At 37.0% G+C, this 13,416-nt stretch overlaps 1 pseudogene; it reads left to right on the forward strand.

Moving 5' to 3' along the window:
- The first annotated feature begins 11,423 nt into the window (after window positions 1-11,423).
- LOC122797717 lies at window positions 11,424-12,051 on the forward strand (annotated as a pseudogene).
- The last annotated feature ends 1,365 nt before the right edge of the window (window positions 12,052-13,416 follow it).

Below are 13,416 nucleotides of genomic sequence, written 5' to 3' on the forward strand. Positions count from 1 at the left end.
TTTCCTGCTGGCTCAGCCTATTCATTGTGAAGCAGTGATGTCTCCTTTGCAATCAGTTGCCTGGCTCCCCAAACAGAATCCTCCCGAGCTTCAGAATGAAGCGGATAAAAAGAATGACTATATTCTCTGCAACGCCTCGGAAAATGCTAAGGTGAGGTCTACTTTTGACATGCAGGACCAGACTAGCTGTGAGCACGTGAGGTATGCCCTTCCTCAAATCAAACTATACAATCTCATCTTTTTATTAAAGATCCCGCTTTGCGGCAATTTCTCTGTTGAGATAGAAACAGGGACTTAGAATCCTGACAGTTAATTGCAACCTTGTGCTATGCCTTACTATATGCTGTCCGCCTTTGTCTCTACCCAAACTAGTCGACCCGACTGATGACTGTCAACATAGTAAAGTGGTAGTGAGCCAAGGTACTTTTATTTGTAGACCTCGGATAGCAAAGCTATTTAGTTAATGGCGGATCTTCATTCAGTTAGGTTGCAATGAACCGCTCTAGTGGGAAAAGCGCGATCTGCACTACTTTGTACTGTTTATATAACCTTAAATTCTGTGGATAAAAGTCAAAGGCAGGAGCTAAGAAGGAAGGGTTATGTCTCAAATTATGTGTGAAGAAGTATTTACTGTTTGCTGTAGTTACTTGATCAGCATAATAGGGCTTAACCAACATGTGTGATTTGATTGGTTCAGATTATTGTTAGCTGTGTTATTTTCTTTTAAAGAGAAAGAAAAAGTGAGAAAGGAGGGAGAAGGGAAAGAAAACAAAAAGAAAAAATAACATATGATTTATACCTAGATCTATATTGTTCTGCTTGATATCTTTATTAACACTTGCATAGATCTTTATATATTACTCATTTATAATGGTTGCATAATACATTTCCCTTGTATTATGTTTACAGCTTTAAATGGGTTGATACTTAAGCACTAGGTTATTTACCATAATTGGCAGAACCTTTAGTCAAGAGCTAGTTGGATATGCTAATAAGGGTACCTGATGACAACGTTCGGAATTGGATTAATGATGTACATATTTTATAAATTTATTCTATTTTTGTTGACTACCTAATTGTTTCAAAGACATGCTTTCTTGTCTATTTTTTCTTTTTCTCTCTCTCAAATATAGGGGTTAAGTGGGTAGGCCCAAGGGTAGATTTGAAATAGTTTAGTGCTGTATTCTCATTAGCTGCTACACACATACCTAACTTACAAGTTAATCTTGAGCCACATAATAGTTCCCTGCTCCTCGGTCACCTCATAATCATCAATAACTTAACCGTAGGCCCCCATAGATATGGATAAGGTATGGAAAATAATGTCCTGGAATGTTAGAGTGCTCCAGGACAAAAATAAAAGGAATCTTCTAATGCGCATATTGGTAAAGCAGAAGCAGATAAGATATCTGTTATATTCAAGAATCGCATATGGTAGATGAAGAATGGATAAAGGAAAAGAACAGGAAGTGGATAAAAGACATTATTTCAGCAGGAAACAGCTGTAATGCCAAAGGGGTAGCAATTGTTATTAAAAACTCAATTAAACCTTCCATTATAGACAAGGGTACAGATCAAGAGGGTAGATGGTGCTACTTCACCTGCCTAACCCCACTGCTTACTAAACCAATTTTGTTCTTAACCTATATGGTCCATGCTCAGGACAACAGAAATTCATTTTGAAAGTCTATAACATCTTACTTAACTTACCCAACCATTTTTATATCCTGGGGGGATTGGAATGCAGTAATTGACCCTAATATTGACTGCTCTAGCAAATCCAAATCATATAAAAAACAAGCCTCCCTTGCTTTAATGGAGTTAATCTCTGACTTTGGATTGGTTTACCCTATATCCTTTGGTAATTACACTCGGAACAACAACAACTACACAATTTCTCTAGATGCCATAATTCTTGGTCAAGCATAGATTTCTTTCTAATGTCAGGCATACTAACAAACTGGCAAATAAAATATTTAACTGAACCCAGATGTTTCTCAGACTATTCAAAGATTTCCTTATTGATAAACTTTCCACTTAACACATCTTTACTAAATAAAGGTTTTAACTGGTCTCTCAATAACAATGTTTTACATGACTCAGCAGTTACTCAGGAGATAGCCAATGTTCTAACGGAGTTTAATAATGACCCTCGTGACACGGGTATCCCATATAATGTCCAATGGGGGCATGTAAAGCTGTACTTAGAGGAATATTTAGCCAAAAATCTACATACCTTAAAAAAAGAGGAAAGAAAAAGAGAAACAGCCTAATATCTGAGATTAGTAAACTAGATGATAAACTTCAAGTGAATTACACTTTAGCAATGGAAAATGAAATGATAGATAAGCAAAGGAAACTATTTGACCTGCACCAATCCAACTACTCCCTACAAGAACTAAGATTTATAACAAAATACTCTGAATAGATACAAACCCACTCCAAAGCACTAGCTAGGCTAATTGAAAATAAACATGAATCACCCAGAATAGCCCTTACCTAGCATCAAGATACACTTTACAAATCAGATACTCAAATTATTCATTTATTTCATCAAGTATATTCAGATATCTATGCTAGTAGCAATCACCCAAACCCCAATCGCAGAGATAAAAGACTATCTCAACAACATCACATACCCAAAGCTAAATGAAAGTCAGAAAGTAATCCTTTCTGCCCCACTGACTCAACAAGAAGTTATAAATACCATCGGCAACCTTAAACTAGGGAAAGCTCCAGGTCCAGATGGATACTCTCCAGATTTCTATAAAACCTTTAAAGATAATTTAGCTCCCATTCTACTTAAGCTGTTTAACTGAATATCCCTCAATGGTATTGCAGACCTTTACATTAACCACTCAAAGACCATACTAATCCCTAAAAATAGCCTGGATAAATCAAACCCTAATAACTACAGGCCAATTTTCCTAATGAACGTTGACATTAAAATTCTATCATCCATTCTAGCTGAAAGACTTAAAAAAGTAATCCTTTCCCTAATCTCTAAAGAACAAGCAGGTTTCATATCCAACAGACACACCTGGGACAATACTCTGACTATGGAAACCATGATTAACCTTACCAAGAAGGATAAAAATCCAAGATATGCACTGATACTGGATGCGTGTAAGGCATTCGATAGGGTCAACTGGAACTTTCTGTTTACAGTGCTATCCTACTTTGATATACCTCCTGAGTTCATCAGTACTATCAAAATTGTATACAATAGCTCTTATATGCGCCTTTATATCAATAAGCAATACTCACTACCTATAAAAATTTCAAACGGCACTAGACAAGGGTGCCCTCTCTCCCCTCTTCTTTTCAACTTATATCTAGAACCTTTCTTCTTATCCATATTACAAAAAACATACCACTCAATTCCCAAAATACTAAATACCAGAACCAGCTTGACTGCATTTGCAGACGACCTGAATCTATACTTTGAACATCCTTCGTCGGATACCAAGAAATTAGTCACTACCTTGAATACCTTTGCTCATATCTTGGACTACAAAATCAACCAAAATAAATCCTATATTTTCCCGATCAATCCTTCAGCCCATAGGCAGAATCTCTTTCCAGACTCACACTTCCACATAGTATACTCCTTCAAATATCTAGGGTCTGCTATGACCACTCTTCTTCCTCCACGTTTCATTCCAATTTAACTAAACTATGGGCAGCACTTTCACAAGACATGTCTGGCAACAGATGAAACTTCCTATGTTATCTAAAACATCTATCATTAAAATGAACATCCTCCCAAAGCTTCTCTATCACTTTCATGCATCTCTTTCCTCCATTCCTAATACATTTTTCACAAAAATTCACAAAGCCTTTGCAAAGTTCATATGGCACCCAAAATCGGTAAGAGTGTCATATCAAAGACTTACCTTTCCAAAAGCTAGGGGAGGCCTAGGTATGCTTGATCTTCAACTTTATTATAGAATCCTGCACGCCAGTAGATTAATTACAATTGCCAACTATCATCCAAACTATGTAATATGGACTCCCCTTTGGGTAAAAATGTGGCATAATCTCGCTCTGAATAATAATTTTAACCCCAAAGCTCTCCCCTTATTAGGCCCATTAACTCTTAAGAATCTGAAGCTGTATCATATCCTAAAGGTTAAAATCAAATCTTTCCAAGAGATATTTAAATCCCTGAAACTAGAAAAAGCTCTCCTCCTATTCCAACCCATTCACCTAAACCCAAATCTCAAAATGAATTGTAGCATGATGAATTTGGTCGACTACCCTCTAATAAAAGAATACACATTATGGGATATTCATAAGCATAGAAACTCATCGCTAACAGAATTACGAGATATCCTAAATTTATCTAAAAAATACATCATAATTCTGAGACAAATAAGGGAAATTATTGTATCTCTACTTCAAGACCACACCATTGTTGAATCTGACTTCAACCAGGTTGCTAAGTTGTTGCAAAGCTTAGCCAGCAAGAAGAGTATGCTGTCCTTCTCTAATAAACTTATAAACACAATTCTATATCAAGATAAAATTGTATATGCAGACTACTGGAATCAACAAGGGTTGAACCTACTAGTAGAGCGAAAGCTATCAGCTATTAAATTCACACTTTTGTTTTCCCCATTTAAAACGCTTACTTATACACAGTTTATGATTACCAATAACTTATACTTCACTCCAGTCCACTTAAACAAATTTAACCCAAATGTGTCCACTGCATGCCCCTGCTGCTCTTATCCCCATGCTGACATCCTACATATAATATGGTTTTGTAGATACTCCCAAGAAAGCAGACAAGAGTATAAGGAGATGAGGAGCATGGCAAAGAGAGAGGTGGTGAAGGCTAAGGATAAGGCATATGGAGAGTTGTATGAAAGATTGGATACTAAAGAGGGAGAAAAGGACCTGTACTGATTAGCTAGACAGAGGGACCAAGCTGGGAAAGATGTGCAGCAGGTAAGGGTGATAAAGGATAGTGAGGGAAACATACTCACAAGTGAGGAGAGTGTGTTGAGCAGATGGAAAGAGTACTTTGAGGGGCTGATGAATGAAGAGAATGAGAGAGAGAGAGAAAGTTGGATGATGTGAGGATAGTGAATCAGGAAGTGAAACAGATTAGCAAGGAGGAAGTATGGACAGCTATGAAGAGGCTGAAGAATGGAAAAGCTGTTGGTCCAGATGACATACCAGTGGAAGCATGGAGGTGCTTAGGAGAAATGGCGGTGGGGTTTTTAACCAGATTGTTTAATGAAATCTTGGAAAGTCAGAGGATGCCTGAGGAGTGGAGAAAAAGTGTTTTGGTACCTATTTTTAAGAATAAGGGTGATGTGCAGAGCTGTAGTAACTACAGAGGGATAAAACTGATCAGTCACAGCTTGAAGTTATGGAAAAGAGTAGTGGAAGCTAGGTTAAGAAGGGAGGTGATGATTAGTGATCAGCAGTATGGTTTCATGCCAGGAAAGAGCACTACAGATGTGATGTTTGCTCTGAGAGTGTTGAGGGAGAAATATAGAGACGGTCAAAAGGAGTTGCATTGTGTCTTTCTGGACTTGGAGAAAGCATATAACAGGGTGCCTAGAGAGGAGTTGTGGTATTGTATGAGGAAGTCAGGAGTGGCAGAGAAGTATGTAAGAGTGGTACAGGATATGTACGAGGGTAGTGTGACAGTGGTGAAGTCCGCAGTGGTAGTGACAGATGTGTTTAAGATGGAGGTGGGATTACATCAAGGATCAACTCTGAGCCCTTTCTTATTTGCAATGGTGATGGACAGGTTGACAGACAAGATCAGACAGGAGGCCCCATGGACTATGATGTTTGCAGATGACGTTGTGATCTGTAGTGAGAGTAGGGACCAGGTTAAGGAGACCCTGGAGAGGTGGAGATATGCTTTAGAGAGGAGAGGAATGAAGGTCAGCAGGTCTAATATAGAATATGTGCGTGCGAATAAGAGGGAGGATAGAGGAATGGTAAGGATGCAGGGAGTAGAGTTGGCAAAGGTGAATGAGTTTAAGTACTTAGGATCAACAGTTCAGAGTAATGGTGAGTGTGGAAGAGAGTTGAAGAAGTGAGTACGGACAGGGTATAATGGGTGGAGAAGAGTGTCAGGAGTGATTTGTGACAGACGGGTACCAGTAAGAATGAAAGGGAAGGTCTCTAAGAGGATAGTGAGATCAACTATCCTGTATGGGTTGAAAACTGTGGCACTGACAAAAAGGCAGGAGTCAGAGCTGGAAGTGGCAGAGGTAAAAATGTTAAGATTTGCACTGGGTGTGACAAAGATGGACAGGATTAGGAATCAGTATATTAGAGGGTCAGCTCAGGTTGGATGGTTTGGAGACGAAGTCAGAGAGGCGAGAGTGCATTGGTTTGGACATGTGCTGAGGAGGGATGCTGGGTATATTGGGAAAAAGATGCTAAGGATGGAGCTGCCAGGTAAGAGGAAAAGAGGATGGCCTACGGTAAGGTTTATGGATGTGGTGAGAGAGGACATGCAGGTGGTTGGTGTGACAGAGCAATATGCAGAGGACAGGAAGAAATGGAAACAGATGATCCACTGTGGTGACCCCTAATGGAAACAGCTGAAAGAGAAGAAGAAGATACTCCCACAGTATTTGGTGCTCTCTCAAGGTTAGACTTGACAAGATGGGTACCATAAATCAACCCTCTCATGGGAGATGGCATTGTTACATGTTACCAATGTTAAAATATCAAAATTAAGATTGCATATCTTAATAACACTTTGTTTATATGTTAAATTCTACATTACCAAACATTGGCTAGATCATACTAAGATGTCCTGGAGAGGGTTTAGATGGTTGGCTGTTAAATACATTACTTCACAAAAACTTTTAATAGCAAACTCCCACAAGTGTGCTTATTACCAGAAATTCTGGAATACCATATTTGAGCTCTTGACTGACAACTAAGTACCTATAAACTAAGGTAGTTCATCACTACTAAAGGCTCTTCCCCTATATGCTTATTTAACCCCCCTTTCTCCCTGCCCCGAGTAGATGGTGGCTCAAGACAAGTATTAAGTCTTCCCCCTCTATCTGTTCTATAAGTTTCGAATCAAGGGTAATACTTTGTGTGTGGTTATAGTACTTATCTTTTTTCATCTAGATTTTTCATTAGGTTTACTCCCAGGGGTCTTATTATTCTAAAGCAGCACGATTGTACATATTGTATATAATTAGCAGTTATATGTTCTCTCCTATATTACTGTTCATTGTTAAACTGCAATTGTTTATAATATATATGTATTGCAAAATCAATAAAATTTCTATTTGAAAATATAAAATTCCTAGAGCTGCACAACAACTATAGACCGGAAAACTGTGTTGATATGTTAAATGTATGTATAAACATGACTGTGATCTTCATAACCTATGATAATGCATTCCAACTGTTCACACCTGTTGGGCGAGGGGCAATTATCCATGGTGCTTAGCCATTATGCATATGTTTTTCTATGTGTATATGTGTGTGTGTGTGTCTGTGTTTGTGTTTATGTGTGTTCATGTGTGCATGTGTGTGATGAGTGTTCTTGCTCACATGTCTGCCTTTTTAATGGTGTTATCTTCACATTGTTATCAGGATTCAGACGTACAGTATAACCATGGCATGGCACATACACACATATATATCATGGTCATCTGGGTGGCCTCTCAATACGCACATACCATAGATCCTTACCTGTCTATTATGAACACCTTACTGGGCCCTTTTGGAATGTTAAAAAAATTGTGAGCAGCCACTGTCTGCCTCGTACCTCTTTAGGATGCCTGTGCAGGTATAATGTACTCTGCAGTTGGTCACTTGGTCTCCTTTACGCAAATCCCATATGTTCACTATTCAAAATGTTACTCTGATAAGGCTGGACAACATACAATGATCATTTACACAGGTCTGTGTTGATCTGAACAGATTTGCTTTTCCTACTGTATCTTCCTAGTGTGTGGATGCCTTTACATTTCAGGACTTTCAAGGCACAGCTTTCCTCTGTGTCCAGCAAGCAGAATCCATATATTCCTTCTCTTTGAATTTCCACATGGTATTTCAGATTTTACAGATGGCAATACACACAGCACACAGCCTGCAGTCATACCAGTCGTGATTCTGGCAGCAGTCCCTATAGCTATCAGATACTAAGGATACTTTGACACTTCTCACTTTGGCCTAGCTTTGTGGGATGCAAACCAACAACCCTTTCTATGCCGTCTGTAATCAGTTGTCCATTCCACTCTTCTGCTTCATTATGTGGCACCTTTCCATTGCCATAAATATGTGGAATATTTTGGATATCCAATACCTTACAGACAATCCCTTCAGTTCCCTTGCAGTCTCTGATGCCTTTCTCCGTGGTGCATTTCATATGAAGCCCCTGGATTACTTTCCTGCATCCTCAAGGATTACCACCTATGGGGAAGACATGGCAACCCTCCTGTTCCAAATACTCTCTTCCACTGATGGACTCACAGCATCATGATAGTCCATGCTGGTCTGTACAGAACATTTGTTTCTATTTCCAGCAAGGAGCAACATGCTTTTGCTACATCCTCCTTTATGTGCATGTTGTGTGTTATGCTTAACCTTTCCCATACCTGTATATCCTGTTGTTGGTGTGTGTGTGTGTGTGTGTGTGTGTGTGTGTGTGTGTGTGTGTGTGTGTGTGTGTGTGTGTGTGTGTGTGTTCTTTCCTTGTAGACCCTTCCCTCTGTATTGTTCCATTCCATGTATGTCCAGTCATTGGTGTCTGTCAATTCTTTCCTTGCAATACCCTTAAGCCAGTGCCCCTGTTCCTATATCTACCCACTCCTGCCTTTCTCATAAAAAGGGCCTTATCCTGAAAAAAATTCTCATTCCCCTCTGGCAATCCTTGTATCTCCCTAAACCACATATCATTTGTGTATACCATCTCACCCCATCTCTTTTTCTTATTTCCTTTCACTTTCACTCCTAGACATACCTTCACTGCTCATGGATCTCACGCCTGTACAGTACTTTCAACCCTTTTTGGCACATTTGCTGTGCATGCAGGGAGGTGGCATACACAACCACCATTTTTTGCAGTAGTGCACAGTGTTTTCCTTTTCGCAGTTGTATGTTGCAGGGGATATGTTTTATGTGTATCTGTGTTTATCATAGACGAATCCCTGTAATTTATCTCATTGACATTGACAGTGTTCCTCATACTGTGGTGATGAGTGTCTCTGTGTTTATCGTAGATGAATCCCTGTAGTTTAACTCATTGACATTGCTGCTCATACTGTGGTGATGAGCATCTCTGTGTTTATCATAGATGAATCCCCGTAGTTTAACTCATTGACATTGCCAGTGCTCCTCATACTGTATTGATGAGCGTCTCTGTGTTTATCATAGACGAATCCCCGTAGTTTAACTCATTGATACTGTCAGTGTTCCTCATACTGTGGTGATGAGCATCTCTGTGTTTATCATAGACGAATCCCCATAGTTTAACTCATTGACATTGACAGTGTTCCTCATACTGTGGTGCTGGGCGTCTCTGTGTTTATCATAGATGAATCCCCGTGGTTTAATTAATTGACATTGACAGTGCTCTTCATACTGTGGTGATGAGCGTCTCTGCATTTATCATAGACGAATCCCCTTAGTTTAACTCATTGACATTGCCAGTGCTCCTCATACTGTGGTGATGAGTGTCTCTGTGTTTATCATAGATGAATACCTGTAGTTTAACTCTCTGACATTGCCAGTGTTCCTCATACTGTGGTGATGTGCATCTCTGTGTTTATCATAGATGAATCCCCATAGCTTACTCATTGACATTGACAGTGTTCCTCATATTTTGGTGATGAGCGTCTCTGCGTTTATCATAGACAAATCCCCGTAGTTTAACTCATTGACATTGACAGTGCTCATCATGCTGTGGTGGTGAGCACACCAGGAGCACTAACTTTGCAGACTGCTGATAGCATATGAAAAACAGACAACAAGCAGTGCTTTTGTCTTGCTGTAGCATAATCTTAGTACTGAACTTTCAGTACTAAGTGCCATAACTAAACATATTAAATGTAAGAAAATCACATCATCTGAAAAAAGATTCAAAAACATGCTTTTCTTTTTCAGCTGAAATGATTTTCTCACATTTAATTTATTTATTTAATTTTCTTTAGCCTCAGTGATCCAGCTGCCTGCCAGTTAGGAATGTCATAATATATGGTCCTTGTAAAATATTGGTATTGCATGGTTTTTGGAAAATATTGGTATTGCTACTTTTTTGGTAATTAATGCCTTATTTATAAACATATATACACATGCACACATACATGGGCACATATTTCATCAAATGCTCATTTCACTGAATATGAATTCAGTGGACATAATTCACTGAAAACTCATTTCATTGAAGCACAATTTATAGAATACTGTAAAAGTGTATATACAGTAGGTGATATTGTAGTTTCAGAGCATAACAGTTACTAGAGAACTGAGTTTACAAGATTATATGTGGACTGGTGAATCCCACTGTCAATCCAATTACAAAACAAGAATACAAACTGGTTTAATATACAACAATATAAAAATATCAGTAGGAAAAACAGTGAACAAATTGAACATAACTTATAATACAGACTGTCAAATAACCAATATAGCATCCTTCTCCTAAATCAAACCCATAATACATAAATATGTCAATATAATAAAAATAAAAATAAATACATAAAAAAGAAAAAGCTAATAAGCACATAGAAAATATGAGTATAAAGTTATATTAAGCAAATTAAAATATACTAGTACTACTACACACACACACATATTATACTGGACATAATACAACTTTTTACATCTATTCCACACAATATTGGTTTAGAGTGGCTTGACTCTATTATTGGTATTCTTAGCTCTTTGTCTAATGATGGAGTTAGACTATTAATTGACTTGATGGACATTGTTTTGATATCAAGTTTTAACTTTTTTTGAGGTTAATATTTCCAACAATTGATGGGGGTTGCTATGGGTTTTGCCTCTGCCTGTATGGATTGCAGCTTTCACAGGTTTTCATTTTTGGGAAAAGCAGTTTTTGATTAGTTTGCAGTATTTTCAGTATATAAAAATGTATACTCAGTTCATGGTTGACTTTTTTATTATTTGAACAGGACCCAAAGATGAGATAGAAAACTTATAGATTATTTATGGTCAACTACTAAATTTTTACAATTTATTTTTGCCACTAAATTTAACCAAATTTGTTATTTAGATGTATCTATTTATGAAACATATGAGGCCAGTGGTTACAGTTCCCCTGTTTTTTTGTAAGCCAACATTCTTGAATATGTATTTATATTTTGAAAGCTGCAATCCATACAGGCAAAAAAGTAGGATAGTAGAAGGACAGTTTGTCAAAATATCATGATTAATTTCTGAAAATACTACTTTTAACAATGAATGCATTTCCCTACATATACATAATAACAGTTGCTACATTAGAGTCAAAACTGGTCAGTTTGTTCAATGGATTAACAAAGCTAAAGACAGATGCAGATGGAAAATGTGGCATTGATAGCAATGGGACATACTTTATTTAGATTCTGGTAATCAAATCCCAACTCAGCACATCCAAGGAATATATAAGGAGGTAGTCTACCATAAGATAGAAACTTTAATAAAACAACTGGAAGATGCCCTACAGATATTTGGTAAGTGGGTTGGAAGAAACAGTTTTTAACACGTTCCCAATTATGGTGAAAATATTGAAGTTATGATTTGCATAGCCAAGGCAGAACCAGTTACGTTGCGTACATCCAGTCTAGTGGTGTGCATAGTGAAGACAGATGAGGATTATATTTAATGCAGTGATATTATTAATAGGTCTTATGCAGTTAATAATCTGTGGTTACATTTGGTCTATGCAAAGCATCCCTTTCCAATACAGATCTTCTGGATTGCATCAAAACAGACATCAAAGAAAAAGGATGTAAGATCACTTATATGCCCTTTTCTACAGAGAGGGGATTACATTTTACAAAGGCACAATACTTCCTTTACAAGTTTGTGTTTACCTGGTGGTAAAAAATGATTTCTTAAATTGAAGCAATTCTTTTACTTATGTTATGGGTTTTAATTAAGAAGGACACCATGGAGGAGGCTGCTATAATTCTTAAAGTATTTACATTGAAAACCCAAGGTACTGGCTTTGATTCTTATCTTTCAGAAGCATGGCTAGGCTTAAAAAGACCCCCTGGAGCCATTAACCTAGTGATTACCTATGAACCTATGTGTATATTTTTTACACATTGTATATGTTAAACATATTATATTTATATGTATTTTTAAAATACTGTATAAATATTTCATTGATTTATGAAGATTTAATCATTTTGTATTTTAAGAATTGTGGTTGTCCAAGAAACATGATTATTTTTGTTTATATGACTAGCCTTATTATATATAAGGATTTGGTATTGATTTTAAAACTGTTTCTGAAGAAGTCTGTTATTATAAGGGACAAAAGTGCAAAAGCTTATTAAATTTTGAGCTGTTTTTCAAACACATTTATTCAGTATGTGTTTGTTTTCAGGGTTTGGTCTTGGATTACTCAAGCTTTGAAGTATTTGGCTTGGTTAAAAATAAAATATACACTGCAGCAATGGCAAAGATACAAATAAATAGTAAAATATAAAAGTATTTCTTTAACTTTTATTACTGTTATAATACACACATCTAAAAGGACTGATTGTAATCAATCCTCATGAATAAAAAGTAAGGCTATACAAATGAAGAAGAACAGATAGCTCAGAAAAATTAAGCAAACTATACAAAACAGTAAAAAATAACAATAGTGCAAAATTGTACAACACTTGTGTGGTGATTTTAGATGAGGAGATTACAACAGCTGGCATAAAAGTTGGTAGACGATTTCTCCCACAGAAAAGATCTTTTTATTCAATCATTATTCATGGTGGTGTAGATGATATGTTGTACACACCATTATACCACATATACAGGCAAATTACGGCCATCTGTTACTTGTGTGGTGTATAAAATCAGTTTCTTTTTGCAGAGATTATTCCATGTTTGATCTTATTAGACTACTCATTCACTAAAGCAATGTTATTTAATAAATGACTTGGAGACTACTGTAATTCAAAGGACATGTGTATCATTAGGGTGTGAGATGATTTCTATATCAAAGAAGAACTATTTTACAAGGGTTGATTTCACTTGTTCCCATTGTGATAATTGTCCGAGTAAAAAACATAGGCAAGTAAGATAACCATTCTTTAAATTTCATCTCCCCAATAAGAGACTGAGATGGGGTTTCAGTACAAGCAAGAAATAAAAAGTATGTTACACAAATGCCCAGATCGTATCTAATATACTAGAGCTTTTAGTTCTGTGTTGTATAAATTAATACACTTTTATAATTACTACTGA

The sequence above is a fragment of the Protopterus annectens genome, chromosome 3.part1, assembly GCF_019279795.1.
Source record: "Protopterus annectens isolate FY-2018-M chromosome 3.part1, PAN1.0, whole genome shotgun sequence".
In the NCBI taxonomy this organism is placed as follows: Eukaryota; Metazoa; Chordata; order Ceratodontiformes; family Protopteridae; genus Protopterus; species Protopterus annectens.